This window comes from Scyliorhinus canicula, chromosome 12 (assembly GCF_902713615.1).
Source record: "Scyliorhinus canicula chromosome 12, sScyCan1.1, whole genome shotgun sequence".
NCBI classification, from domain to species: domain Eukaryota; kingdom Metazoa; phylum Chordata; class Chondrichthyes; order Carcharhiniformes; family Scyliorhinidae; genus Scyliorhinus; species Scyliorhinus canicula.
Window position 1 is genome coordinate 27,894,910 of NC_052157.1, and position 14,998 is coordinate 27,909,907.

Consider the following 14,998-nt stretch of genomic DNA (forward strand, 5'->3'; position numbering starts at 1 on the left):
GTTGAGGGGGGGAGACCCGGCGTTGAGGGGGGGGGACCCGACGTTGGAGGGGGGTAGGTGTGGTGGGGAGGGGGGTAGGTGTGGTGGGGAGGGGGGTAGGTGTGGTGGGGAGGGAGGTAGGGGTGGTGGGGAGGTAGGGGTGGTGGGGAGGGAGGTAGGGGTGGTGGGGAGGGAGGTAGGGGTGGTGGGGAGGGAGGTAGGGGTGGTGGGGAGGGAGGTAGGGGTGGTGGGGAGGGAGGGAGGTAGGGGTGGTGGGGAGGGAGGGAGGTAGGGGTGGTGAGGGGGGGTTGAGGTAGGGGTGGTGAGGGGGGGGTTGAGGTAGGGGTGGTGAGGGGGGGGGTTGAGGTAGGGGTGGTGAGGGGGGGGTTGAGGTAGGGGTGGTGAGGGGGGGGGTTGAGGTAGGGGTGGTGAGGGGGGGTTGAGGTAGGGGTGGTGAGGGGGGGGTTGGGGTAGGGGGCAGTGGCGGACAGAGGGGGGGGGCGACGGTGCGTTGGCCCCGGGCATCCGTCGCCCCCCCCCTCTCTGCCCGCCGCTGCCCCCAAACACCCCCCCCCAAATGCCGGAACACACACCCCCCCCCCCCAAATGCCGGAACACACACCCCCCCCCCCCAAATGCCGGAACACACACACCCCCCCCCCCCCCAAAATGCCGGAACACACACACCCCCCCCCCCCCCAAATGCCGGAACACACACCCCCACCCCCCCAAATGCCGGAACACACACCCCCACCCCCCCCAAATGCCGGAACACACCCCCCCCCCCAAATGCCGGAACACACACCCCCACCCCCCCAAATGCCGGAACACACACACCCCACCCCCCCAAATGCCGGAACACACACCCCCCCCCCCCCCAAATGCCGGAACACACCCCCCCCAAATGCCGGAACACACACACCCCCCCCCCCCCCAAACGCCGGAACACACACCCCCCCCCCCCCCAAAATGCCGGAACACACACCCCCCCCCCCCCAAAATGCCGGAACACACCCCCCCCCCCCCCCAAAATGCCAGAACACACCCCCCCCCCCAAATGCCGGAACACACACACCCCCCCCCCGTCTCTCTCCTCCTTATCCTCCAAAAAACGCCGGGTCTCACCACTTCCGCAGCTGGTGAAACTGACGCGTATCGCGTCAGTCAGCTGCTAGCCCCTCCGGGAACGGAGAATAGCGGCCTTAAAGAAGGCCCCGGCGCCGGAGTGATTAACACCGATTTTTTTCGCAGGCAACCCGCGTTACGAAGGGCTACGGAGAATCCCGCCCGTTGTCTTTCAGATGAAGCATTTAAGCTTAGGCCTCATCTGTCATCTCCGGCACAATTTGAAAAAGAACAAGGAAATTTTCTGGTGTGTTGGTCAATAATTGGCTCTCAACCAACATCACTAAACAGATTGACTGATCGTTTACCTTGTAGTTGTTGGTGGGACCTTGCTGTGTGAAAAATAACCACTGTTTCCCTGCTTACAGCTATGACTGTCCTTCAAGCTACTTTATTAGCTAATAAAGGTTTGTAAATATCCCGAAGCTGTGAAAAACATTGGCCGGGATTCTCCGACCCGGCGGCGGGTTAGAGAATCCCCGGAGGGGCGTGATTCTCCCGCCCCGACGCTGGCTTCCCCATTCTCCGGCACCATTATTCAGGCGGCTGCAGGATCGCCGCCACGCTGGTCGGGGGCCGTTGACAGCGGCCTCCCCCCGGCGATTCTCCTTTCCCCGATGGGCCGAGTGACCGACCAGTTTGGCTGAGTCCCGCAGGCGTGGATTACTCAGCTTCCACGTGGCGGGACCTGGAAGGTGAGTGTGCGGGGGCCATCCTGGACGGGGGACGGGGGGATCCGACCGGGGGGGGGCCACGATGGCCTGGCCCGTGATCGGGGCCTACCGATCGGCCAGCGGGCTGGTTCCGTGGGGGCCTACTTTACTCCGTGCCGGGCCCCTATAGTGCTCCGCCATATTGCCCGGGGGCCGGCGCAGAGAAGGGAACCCCTGCGCATGTGCGGAAATACGCCGGCCGTTCCACGCATGCGCGAACTCGCACGGGCTATTCCACACCGGCTGGAGCTGCGGGGACCACTCCGGCGCTAACCTAGCCCCCTAGGAAGGTGAGAATTCCTCACTTTAGGGGGCCATTGATGCCGGAGTCGGTGTAGCCAGTTTTCACGCCGGCGTGGGGGCATAGCCCCATTATTAGAGAATCCCGCCCATGATTTCTTTGCCAACTCCTGCCCCCTTTAAATCTAATTCAAACTTGTATCAGAAACACGATAATTACATATCATAGAATTTACAGTGCGGACGGAGGCCATTCGGCCCTTCAAGTCTGCACAAGCCATTGGAACAAGGACCCGACTTAAGGCCATGCCTCCACCTAGCCCCATAACCCAGTCTAACCTTTTGGACTCTAAGGGGCAATTCAGAATGGCCAATCCACCTAACCTGCACACCTTCGGACTGTGGGAGGAAACCGGAGCACCCAGAGGAAGCCCACGAGACATGGGGAGAATGTGCAAATTCCACATAGACAGTCACCTGAGGCCGGAATTGAATCCAGCACCCCTGGAGCTGTGACGCAGCAGTGCTAACCACTGTGCCGCTGTGCCACCCCAAAGATATTATGATAACAATATTTTTTACATCTTTATCATGAGGAATAGTTTGACTTTTTTTTAATACATACCAAATTTATATAACAATATAATTGTAAGTTGTGCTATTTTACATTTTGTGTGTTTTTAAATTGTGTTTTTCCTATCTTTTTAAAAACAGTGATCCTGCTCAATCCAAATTCAGATCTCAGTATTTCTATGAATTCAGCGTTTGACTTCTCTTCTAAAAGCAGCCCACTGTACCGAGTGATGTGTTACATAAGTGAACTTTTACATCCAAGTCTTTTAAAAGAGCCTTTGATCCTCCTCACTGTACTGGCATACATTTTTATAGTGATTCCTTTGTCTTTGCGGAGAATTTTTAAAGATTTTTTTTTTTTTAAATCCAAGGACAGCGTTTATATTTTACACCGAAGTTTCCACATGTGCGTCCTTGGAGACTGATGCCATTTCCAATATGTTCCAGCCTAATGGAACAAATAAGTTACTGGAATCGAATCGCTAGAAGTCCGCCAATGCTGCTTGTTACATGTTTTTCACAAATCAAAGCAGATATTTCAAATCACTATTGAGCTCATTTTCGCCTGAGCAATGCCAGTAGAACATTTACCCAGATGGGCCACCTCATTCTGCTGAGCAACAGGAGAATAGTTAATGGGTGCAGAAACTTCATTGTGCCATCCCTTGTTACTCTTTACTGCACTGGTGATTTTAAGAATCTGCTTTGATGTGGCAATTACGTAACTAGGAAATATAATCATCACAAAGCCAAATGATGACAATAGATACGATATGTAACAGTACAATAGGTTCATTCTTTAAAATAGTTCATCCACCAGTTTTTCAGTGACTTTGAGTACTTAAGACTTTGGACCACTTAAGACAGGATTCAGCTCCGGGAGCAAGTAAAATATTCATGTGGCCTGGGAGCACCCTGCTAGCTTACTTAGTTACTTAGTAATTCAGAGGGCACCATCAGTTGGTACTGATTGGGTTTCTATGTGCAAGAGCTTTTATTGCGTTGCTCACTGGAGTAAAGTGGCTCAATCTGGGCCATGTTGTATTGCGACGGAGTTATCTTGAGATTGGGTCTGGGTCAAGCAGAGGACATCAGACTGTATAATCAAAAGTTGCTGGTGAGTTGTTAAGGTCAGATGGCTAAGTTCGCAATCTATTCTTCTTTCCCTGGACTACGTGTTTACAAAACTATATTTTTAAAAGTGTGAATGAGATTTTTATTTTTTGGGGATATGAAATGGAGGAATATCATGTCACCTGTACCATAGAATCACTACACTGCAGATGGAGGTCATTCGGCCCATCGAGTCTGCACCAACCTTCTGAAAGAGTACCTTAGCTAGGCCATTCTCCCGCCCTACCCCCATAACCCCACCTAACCTGCACGTCTTTGGACTGTGGGAGGAAACTGGAGCACCCGGAGGAAACCCACACAGACACGAGGAGAATGTGCAAACTACACAAGCGGTCACCCGAGGCCGGAATTGAGCCCAGGTCTCTTGCGGTGAGGCAACAGTGCTAACCTGTATCAGTCTTTTTAGTGGCAATATGATTTGGGGAGTTTTTATGATGGATCTTTTATGAAGATCATTCTTGTGAAGGAAAGCTGCGATTGGGGAGATGATATGATTGGTGAGCCAATTACAAAATAAGAACGTGCAGCGACATACATTTTAAAAATTTGCAGGTAAAAATTGGCGTTTACAATGCAAACTACGCTCACCATGTTTACTCTGGGTATACTAAGATTTGTTACGCTGCCGTGTAACCTGCTACAGAGACGGCTGTGGTGCAACATTGTAATTCACATGTTGCTTGCTGTTCTTCAGTGCAAACTATTTCAGCTTTGTGTTCTGCAGATCATTTTGGTGCTATACTCAGCCTTAACTGTAGTGTCACCACTGCAAAGTAATTGGACATAAATCATTAAACAGTGATTTTGGAATATTTGTCTAATTCAGTGAGTGTTATTTTGAGCACTATTCCCCAAAATGTAGCTTTCAAGTCGCCCACGCATGTCAGATGCGAGGCCCATGCTCTTCCCGACTGGCAAGACAGGTTGAGGAGACTGGGCTATCTATTTTCTTTCTTTTTTTAAATAAATTTAGAGTACCAGAGGGCAGCACGTAGCACAACTGGCTAGCACTGTGGCTTCACAGTTGCCAGGGTCCCAGGTTCGATTCTCCGCTGGGTCACTGTCTGTGCAGAGTCTGCACATTCTCCCCGTGTCTGCGTGGGTTTCCTCCCACAGACCAAAGATGTGCGGGTTAGGTGGATTGGCCATGCTAAATTGCCATTTGTGTCCAAAAAAGTTAAGAGGGGTTCTTGGGATAGGGTGGAAGTGAGGGCTTAAGTGGGTCGGTGCAGATGAGATGGGCCGAATGGCCTCCTTCTGCATTATATGTTCTATGTACCCAATCCATTTTTTTCAATTAAGGGGCAATTTAGCGTGGCCAATCCACCTACCTTACACATCTGAGTGTATTGGAGAAAGGAGACGCTTGCGGCTGTGTGGGACAAACTGGAGTGGATACCCTTTCAAAAGGCTGGCGCTAGTGTGATGATGTGAAGATGCCGGCGTTGGACTGGGGTGAGCACAGTAAGAAGTCTTACAACACCAGGTTGGGGTCCAACATGTTTGTTTCAGACACTAGCTTTCGGAGCACTGCTCCTTCCTCAGGTGAGGAATGTACCTGGGGGGGGAGCGGTGCTCCGGGGGCTGGTGTTTGAGGCAAACATGTTGGACTTTGACCTGGTGTTGTAAGACTTCTTACTAGTGTGATGGGCCGAAAGGCCTCTTTCTGTGTTTTTATACTGTGCTGAATTACAGAATGGGGGCAGAACACTCATTAGACCGGTTTTCGCTAGAATTTAGAAGACCAGGGGGTGATCTCTGATCGTGGTATTAAAGATCTTACCATGGAAAGGCACGGTGGATAAAGATTTCCACTGGCTGGAGATTCTAAAACTAGGGGGCATGGTCCAGACCATTCAGGAGAGATGCTAGAAAGAACCTCTTCACTCAAAGGGTCTTAGAGGTTTGGAATTCTCTCCCACAAACAGCAGTTGAAGCTGGAACAGTTGTTAATTTTAAGTCTAAGATTTTTGTTAAGTAAAAATATTAAGGGATATGGGCCAAAGGCAGGTACTTGATAGGCCACAGCATCAGCCATGATCTAATTGAGTGGCGGGACAGGTTCGAGGGGCTGAATGGCCTACTGTTGCTATTGACATTGGTCATACCTCGGGACACAATGTCTCCTGCGACTCTTATCCAAAGGGTGTTCAGTATGAAAATTAATATACAGGTGGTGATGGATGGGTCATATATTTAGTGCTCTGTTGCCCAACTCCTTTGAGGAAGCCAAAGTGGCCTCTCCTTCGATAGCTCAGCTGGTAGAGCGGAGGACTGGAGATGATTAAAACTGACATCCTTAGGTCGCTGGTTCAATTCCGGCTCGAAGGAAGCCCCCCTTCCATTTTAGGGGCTGGTTTAGCCCACTCGGCTAAATCGCTGGCTTTTCAAACAGGCCAGCAGCATTCCTGTACCAGCCTCCCCGGACAGGCGCCAGAATGTGGCGACTAGGGTCTTTTCACAGTAACTTCATTGAAGCCTACTCGTGACAATAAGCGATTTTCATTTTTCATTTCAATGTCTTCGGATTATAGCTGTTGAATAGATGTTGGGGCTTTAGGGGGAAGAGACCATATGTATATGGTCCATATGCTCCATGTGCTCCATATGCAGCACGGTAGCATGGTGGTTAGCATAAATGCTTCACAGCTCCAGGGTCCCAGGTTCGATTCCCGGCTGGGTCACTGTCTGTGCGGAGTCTGCACGTCCTCCCTGTGTGTGCGTGGGTTTCCTCCGGGTGCTCCGGTTTCCTCCCACAGTCCAAAGATGTGCGGGTTAGGTGGATTGGCCATGCTAAATTGCCCGTAGTGTCCTAAAAAGTAAGGTTGGGGGGGGGGGTTGTTGGGTTACAGGTATAGGGTGGGTACGTGGGTTTGAGTAGGGTTATCATTGCTCGGCACAACATCGAGGGCCGAAGGGCCTGTTCTGTGCTGTACTGTTCTATGTTCTATCTTTGGGTTGTGGGGGCGAAACCCACGCAAACATGGGGAGAATGTGCAAACGCCACACGGACAGTGACCCAGAGCCAGGATCGAACCTGGGACCTCGATGCTGTGAGACAGCAGTTCTAACCACTGCGCCACTGTGCTGCCCCTTGGCTATCTATTTTCAAGTAGATTATGGAGGTGTTACGTTTTGCTCAGCAAACCCATTATTTGGTGAAATGATTTAAACTTGTATGTTAAGAGCTACATTATAGGGTTCACACGAAAGCCGCATTACACTTCAGGACTGTGAAAGCTGTAATATACGGAGGCCATTTGAACAGTGACAGTTTTATCTCTCTCCCTAAATCAAGGTTAAAAGTCATTGAAGGGAGTTCAGAATAAATGTAACTTATAATGGCAATAGCTGTGACTAAGACTATATGGCTATAATAACCTCACATTTGATTTTCTTATATGCTGCAATTTCTATTTTTAATTACACCATATAAAATTTAAACTTTCTCCCCCCCTGTTCATTGTAGTTTGCAAGCTGCGTTTTTTTTTTACAATTTAGAGTACCCAATTCATTTTTTTCCAATTAAGGGGCAATTTAGCGTGGCCAATCCACCTACCCTGCACATCTTTGGGTTGTGGGGGCGAAACCCACGCAAACACGGGGAGAATGTGCAAACTCCACACGGACAGTGACCCAGAGCCGGGATCGAACCTGGGACCTCAGCGCCGTGAGGCAGCAGGGCTAACCCACTGCGCCACCCGGCTGCCCTTCAAGCTGCTTTAATTGTGTGATTATTAGTTGTGTGACTATTTTAAAGACCGGTAACAAATCTGCGCATTTATTTGTTCGGGAGCTCGGTTGTTTTGGCGGAAGGATCAGTCAGAAGAGTTAGACCATAAGACCCATCTTGTCTGCTTTTCCACTCAATGAGATCATGACTGATCTGATATAATCCTTAACTCACTTATCCCCATAACCCTTGATTCCCTTGCTGATCAAAAATCTGCCTATCTCAGCCTTGAACATACTTTTTTTTTATAAATTTAGATTACCCAATTATTTTTTCCAATTAAGGGGCAATTTAGCGTGGCCAATCCACCTACTCTGCACATCTTTGGGTTGTGGGGGTGAAACCCACGCAGACACGGGGAGAATGTGCAAACTCCACACAGACAGTGACCCAGAGCCGGGATCGAACCTGGGACCTCAGCGCTGTGAGGCGGTTGTGCTAACCACTAGGCCACCGTGCTGCCCTGCCTTGAACATACTTAACGACAGCCTCGAAAGCTCTCCTGTGGTAAAGAATGTCACAGATTTACTACCCTCTGAGAAAATAAATTCCTCCTCATCTCTGCCTTTAAATAGACGACCCCTTATTCTGAAATTACACCCTCTGGTTCTAGACTCATCCACAAGGGAAAACAACCTCTCAGCATCTACCCTGTCGAGCACCCTGAGAACCTATATCCCTCAATAAGACCGCTGCTCATTCTTCTCCAATGAGTACAGTCCCAATCCACTTAACCTTTCCTGTTAAGAAAACCTTCTCTGGACTACCTCCAATCCAATATATCTTTCCCTGGATCAGGGGACCAAAACTGTTCACAGTATTTCAGGTATAGTCTAACTAGTGCCCTGCATAGTTTTAACAAGACTTCCCTATTTTTATAAACCATTCCCTTTGAAATAAAAGCCAATATTCCATTTGCCTTCCCTATTACCTGCTGAACGTACATGCTAGCTTTTTGTGATTTATACATGAGGACTCCCAAATCGTTCTGTGCTGCAGTTTTCTGCAGTCTTTCTCCATTAAGTAATGTTCAGCTCCTTTATTCTTCTACCAAAGTGCATAAATTCACATTTTCCGACATTATATTCCATCTGCCAAGTTTTTGTCTACTCCTAACCTGTCTATATCCCTCTGTAGACTCTTTGGGTGGAATTCTTCGGCCGCTCCTGCCCGGCAACCGGAAATTCCTGCCCGAGGTCAACGGACCTTTATATGGTCCTCATCCCGTCCATGGCCATCTTGCAGTGGGCACGGCCGAAGAATCCAGCCCTTTGTGTCATCCTCACCACTTGCCTTCCCATCTATCTTTGTGTCATTCACAAACTTGGCAATAAAACATTCACTTCCATCGTCCAAGTCATTAATATATATTGTAAATAATTGTGGCCCAGCTCTGATCCCTGTGGGACTCCACTAATTACAGGTTGCTATCCTGAAAATGCCCCTCTTATCCCAACTCTTTGTCTTCTGTCAGTTAGCCATTGTGTACAGTACTGGTCTCCTTATTTAAGGAAAGATGTAAACGCGTTAGAAACAGTTCAGAGAAGGTTAACTGGACTAATACAAGGAATGGGCAGGTTTTCTTATGAAGAAAGGTTGGACAGGTTAGGCTCTTATTCACCGGAATTTTAGGGCAGCACGGTGGCACAGTGGGTTAGCCCTGCTGCCTCACGGCGCCGAGGTCCCAGGTTTGATCCTGGCTCTTGGTCGATCCTGGCCCTGGGTCACTGTCCGTGTGGAGTTTGCATATTCTCCCCTGTTTGAGTGGGTTTCGCCCCCACAACTCAAAGACGTGCAGTCTAGGTGGATTGGCCACACTAAATTGCCCCTTAATTGGAAAAAAAATGAATTGGGTACTCTAAATTAATTTTTTTTAAATAAAAAAAATTTCACGGGAATTTTGAAGAGTAAGAGGAAAATTGATCAAACCATATAAAATCTTGAGGGGTCTTGACAAAGTGGATGTGGGAGAATCTGGAACTGTTACTGTTTAAAGTAAAGGGTCATTCATTTATTTTTAAACAGAGATGAGGAAAAATCTATTCTTTCAAAGAGTCGTGAGTCTTTGCATGTCGCTTCCTGAAATGAAAAAATGAAAATCGCTTATTGTCACAAGTAAGCTTCAAATGAAGTTACTGTGAAAAGCCCCTAGTCGCCACATTCCGGTGCCTGTTCGGGGAGGCTGGTACGGGAATTGAACTGTGCTGCTGGCCTGCCTTGGTCGGCTTTAATAGCCAGCTACTTAGCCCTGTGCTCAACCAGCCCCTCAGTGAAACCAGCCCCTCAGGAAACCAGCTTCCTCAATGGAACATTTGAATATTTTTAAGGTAGGGGGGTAGGCAGGAATGTGCAATTACAATCAGAGCAGCCATGACCTTGTTGAATGGTGGTGCAAGCTCGAGGGGCTGAGTGGCCTACTGCGAGTTTGTATGTAACAAAGGCGTTGTTTAGGTTTCAGCAGATGATGAACTGAAGCAGGGGTAAAGTACGAGGACGCTAGAGGTGAAAACAGGCAGTCTTAGGTGATGGCACAAATGTGTGACCAGAGGTTCATCGCGATATCAACCCTGACACCAAGGTTGTGAACTTCAGCCTCAGACAGTTTCCATGGAGAGGGATCGAGTTGTTGGCTAGAAGATGAAATTTCAGGCGGGGCCAAAGGCAATGGTTTGAGTCTTTACAAAATTTACTTGTGGGAGATTTCAGCCCACAATAAAAGTTATAAAATTAACAAATGAATTAATTTTTTTTCAAAATATGGGATTACGGTTCAAAACAAACTGCCCAATTGTTCTGGAGACGGGTTGAATTTACACAAGTAAATGAATCTAGATAAAATCACGAAGCACTGACATACAGTCAAGTAAAGGTCAATGTTGCGTTGAGCAGGGAGGCTCATCATGACATACAATCATCCAGGGTCACAACCCTCGTCCCAGCCAAAGATGGTGCTTCTTTATCACCCATTAAACCAAGATGTCCCCACCCATTGTGGGGGGGAGGCAGACCCACCGTCGGACCTTGATATTGGGCCACCTGCACAATATGGCAGGCAAATACTGGGATTCCAATGGGATCCAGTGAGCTCTCCCCATGCAAACATTAGCGTGGTAAAGGAAAGAGACTTACATAGCCAGTGGAGATCAGGAGTGATTCTGCGCCGGCAGGTGCAATTTGGCCCCAGAACAGAGAATCTGGACCCTTGATCCCTCCCTCCATAATCTCCTCTGGCTGTGCAACCATCCAAATAGACTACTAGTTGCAAAAAAACCCAAAAGTTTTGGTTTGGGGGAGAACAGATTTTACTAAAATAAGGTAGGATCTGGTCAGGGAGACTGAGAACAGCTACTTATGGGGAAATCTACAGATGAGCAGGGGGGGCATTCAAAAAGGAAATGGGGAGGGTACATGTTCCCCCTAGGGTGATGGGGAGGAGTAATAAGCTCAAAGAACCATAGATGGCCAGAGATTTTCAGGATACAATGAGAAGGGAAAGAGAGGCTTTTAGCAAGTACAAAGAAAGCAAATCAGCGGCGGTATTAATGGAGTACAGAAAGTACAGGGTGGAGAGTAGGGGGCTAAGTACGCAGCCTTGCGGGGCCCCGGTGTTGAGAACTACTGTGGAGGAGGTGTTGTTGTTCATTCTTACTGATTGTAGTCTGTTGGTCAGAAAATCGAGGATCCAGTTGCAGAGTGGAGAGCCAAGTCCTAGGTTTTGGAGTTTTGATATGAGCTTGGCTGGGATTTTGGTGTTGAAGGCAGAGCTGTAATCAATAAATAGGAGTCTGATCTAGGAGTCCTTGTTTTCGCGATGTTCTACGGATGAGTGTAGGGCCAGGGAAATGGCGTCTGATGTGGACCGGTTGCAACGGTATGCGCATTGCAGTGGATCAAGGCGTTCCGGGAGTATGGAGGTGATGCGCTTCATGATCAATCTCTCGAAGCACTTCATTACGACTGAAGTCAGGGCCACCGGACGGTAGTCATTGAGGCACGTTGCCTGATTCTTCTTTGGTACCGGTATGATGGTGGAACCCGATTAGGGAATCGATTGCTCAGATGGAACAGAGATTGGATGCTCAAGATCGGGTGATCCAGAAAGTGGAGAAGGCACTGACCGAGCACTAGGAGCACCAAACAGCAATGGAGGTGGAGGTGGGGATGCTGAGAGACCAGCAGAAAAGGCTCCAGGAGAAAGTAGAGGACCTAGAAAATAAGCCCCATCGGCAGAACTTGAGGATCATTGGTCTCCCGGAGGGATTCAAAGGAGCGGATGCAAGGACATAACTAGCAGGTATGCTCGAGAAGCTAATGGGGGATGGGGCGTTCACCCGACCCTTGCAGGTGGACAAGGCGCACAGAACACTAGCGAAGAAGCCGTATATAGGCGGCGACCCCCCCCCCCCCCCCCCCCCCCTCCCCTCCCCGAGGGCGATGGTGGTGAGACTACACAGGTTCCTGGATAAGGAGCATTTTCTACACCAAGCAGACATGGAGCTGTAAGTGGGAGAACAGCAACCTGCGCATTTACCAAAACCTGAATGCGGATGTGGCAGAAGAGTGGGATTCAACCAAGTAAATTCGACTCTCTTCAAGAAGAAGGGGGAAACAATAGGCGGGAAAATGCTTGGCGCCATGGGCGGGGCTACCAAGCTAGCTGGGCAGGCTGGCTCACGGAAGCTCAGTGGGGGGTGAGCAGATGTTCTGCTTGTTGAACGGAGCTGTTTTTACTGTGCTGTTACTGGGGCGACTGTTCTGCTGGCAGGGGAGGGACTTTTGCTGGGGGACAAAAGGGAGGTCGGGAACGGAGGCTGCCTGGGGGCGGGCCTGTAGGTGAGTGGGGCGCGGGCTGGAGACTGGCCCAGAAATGGTGATGGCTGATCAGCGGAGGTGGGGGGCGAGAAGCCCCCTGACTTGGCTGATCACGTGGAACGTTAGAGGGCTAAATGGGCCGGCTAAGAGAGCACGCGCGTCGCGCACTTGAGGGGTTTGAAGGCAGACGTGGCAATGTTACAGGAGACGTATCTTGGGGTAATCGATCAGACTAGACAAAGGAAGGGATGGGTTAGGCAGGATTTCATTCGGGGCTGGACTCTAAGACTAGAGGGGTCGCGATCCTGATGAATAAGCGAGTGTCATTCGAGGAGGGAAGAATAGTTGTGGATGTGGGAGGTCGGTACATCATGGTAAGTGGGAAGCTGGAAGGGCTGCCACTGGTGCTTGTGAATGTCTATGTGCCAAATTGGGATGATGTGGAGTTTATGAGAAGGATGTTGGGGAAGGTCCCAGACCTGGAGTCATATAAGCTGGTCTGGGGGGACGACTTCAACACAGTCATTGACCTGGAGCTAGACTGGTTGAGCTCAAGAACAGACAGGGTGCCAGCAATGGCAAAGGAGCTAAAGGGGTTTATGGAGCAGAGGGGGGGGGGGGGGGGGGGGGGGGGGGGCGGGGAGTGGACCCATGGAGGTTTAACTGTCAGCAGAGGGGGGAGTGGACCCATGGAGGTTTAACTGTCAGCAGAGGGGGGAGTGGACCCATGGAGGTTTAACTGTCAGCAGAGGGGGGAGTGGACCCATGGAGGTTTAACTGTCAGCAGAGGGGGGAGTGGACCCATGGAGGTTTAACTCCATGGGGGGCAGCAGGGTAGCATGGTGGTTAGCATAAATGCTTCACAGCTCCAGGGTCCCAGGCTCGGTTCCCGGCTGGGTCACTGTCTGTGCGGAGTCTGCACGACGTCCTCCCCGTGTCTGCGTGGGTTTCCTCCGGGTGCTCCGGTTTCCTCCCACAGTCCAAAGATGTGCGGGTTAGGTGGATTGGCCATGCTAAATTGCCCGTAGTGTTCTAAAAAGTAAGGTTGGGGGGGGGGGGGTTTGTTGGGTTACGGGTATAGGGTGGATACGTGGGTTTGAGTAGGGTGATCATTGCTCGGCACAACATTGAGGGCCGAAGGGCCTGTTCTGTGCTGTCCTGTTCTACGCTAACTGTCAGCAGAGGGGGGAGTGGACCCATGGAGGTTTAACTGTCAGCAGAGTGGGGGGGGGGGGTTGTTTCGTTTAGATTAGTGTGTAAGAAAGGTGGGACCTGTGAGGGAGGAAGACGGCCTTTGTACTATGTTTATATTTGTATGTAGGGCAGCACTGTGGCGCACTGGTTAGCATTGCTGCCTACGGTGCTGAGGACCCGGGTTTGAATCCCGGCCCTGGGTCACTGTCCGTGTGGAGTTTGCACATTCTCCTCGTGTGTGCGTGGGTTTCACCCCCACAACCCAGAAGATGTGCAGGATCGGTAGATTGGCCACTCTAAATTGCCCCTTATTTGGAAACAAATAATTAGGTATTCTTAAAAAAAAAATTTTAAGTGATCTGATACAGAATACTTAAAAAATATATATATATTTGTATTTATACTGTTTCTTCTGTTATTGTTACAAAACCACAAATACCTCAATAAAATGTTTCATTAAAAAAAAGGGGATAGATGACTATGTGTGGGGGGGGGGGGGGGGGATCGGGGTGAAGGAGCAGCGCTCCAAAAGCTTGTGATTTCAAATAATCCTGTTGGCCTTTAACATGGTGATGTGAGACTTCTTAGTGGGGGTAGGATCAGTAAGTTTGTGGATGACACAAAGATTGGTCGGGTGGTTAACAGTGAGGTTGAGTGTCTTGGGTTACCGGAAGATATAAACAGGATGGTCAGATGGGTGGATTAAGTGGCAGATGGAATTTAACCCTGAAAAGTGTGAGGTGATACACTTTGAAGGAGTAATGTGACAAGGAAGTATTCAATGAACGGCATGACACTCAGAGTTTCTGAGGAACAAAGGGACCTTGTCGTGTTTATCCAAGGATCTCTGAAGGCAGAAGGGCAGGTTAATAGGTTGGTGAAAAAGGCATTTTGGATACTTGCCTTTATCAATCGGGGCATGGAGATTACAAAAGCCGGGAGGTCATGATGGCGTTACATAGAACTTTGGTGAGGCCACAGCTGGAGTACTGTGTGCAATTCTGGTCACCACATTATAGGAAGGATGTGATTGCACTGGAGGGGGTGCAGAGGCAGTTCACCAGGACGTTGCCTGGAATGGAACATTAAGTTATGAAGAGAGGTTGGATAGGCTTGGATTGTTTTCATTGGAGTAGAGAAGACTGAGGGGTGGCCTGATCGAGGTCTACAAGATTATGAGGGGCATGGACAGGGAACGGCTGTTCCCCTTAGTTGAAGGGTCAACAGGGGACACAGGTTCAAGGTGAGGGGCAGGAGGTTTAGGGAGGGTGTGAGGAAAAGCTATTTACCGAGAGGTTGGTGATGGTCTGGAATGCACTGCCTGGGAGGATGGTAGAGGCGAGTTGCCTCCCATCCTTTAAAAAGTACCTGGATGAGTACTTGGCACGTCATAGCAGTCAAGGATATTGGCCAAATGCTGGTAAATGGGATTAGGTAGGTAGTTCAGGTGTTTTTCACGTGTCGGTGCAGACCCAATGGGCCGAAAGACCTCTTC

General features: G+C 49.6%; 1 protein-coding gene and 1 non-coding gene across 2 annotated transcripts in view; both read left to right on the forward strand.

The window, feature by feature from the left end:
• Positions 1-14,998, forward strand: part of LOC119974475 (SHC-transforming protein 1-like) — a 117,074-nt gene that overhangs the window by 58,126 nt on the left and 43,950 nt on the right.
• On the forward strand, positions 6,008-6,095 carry trnas-gga. The gene is given in 2 exon segments: positions 6,008-6,044; positions 6,060-6,095. It is a non-coding gene; the product is annotated as a tRNA-Ser (tRNA).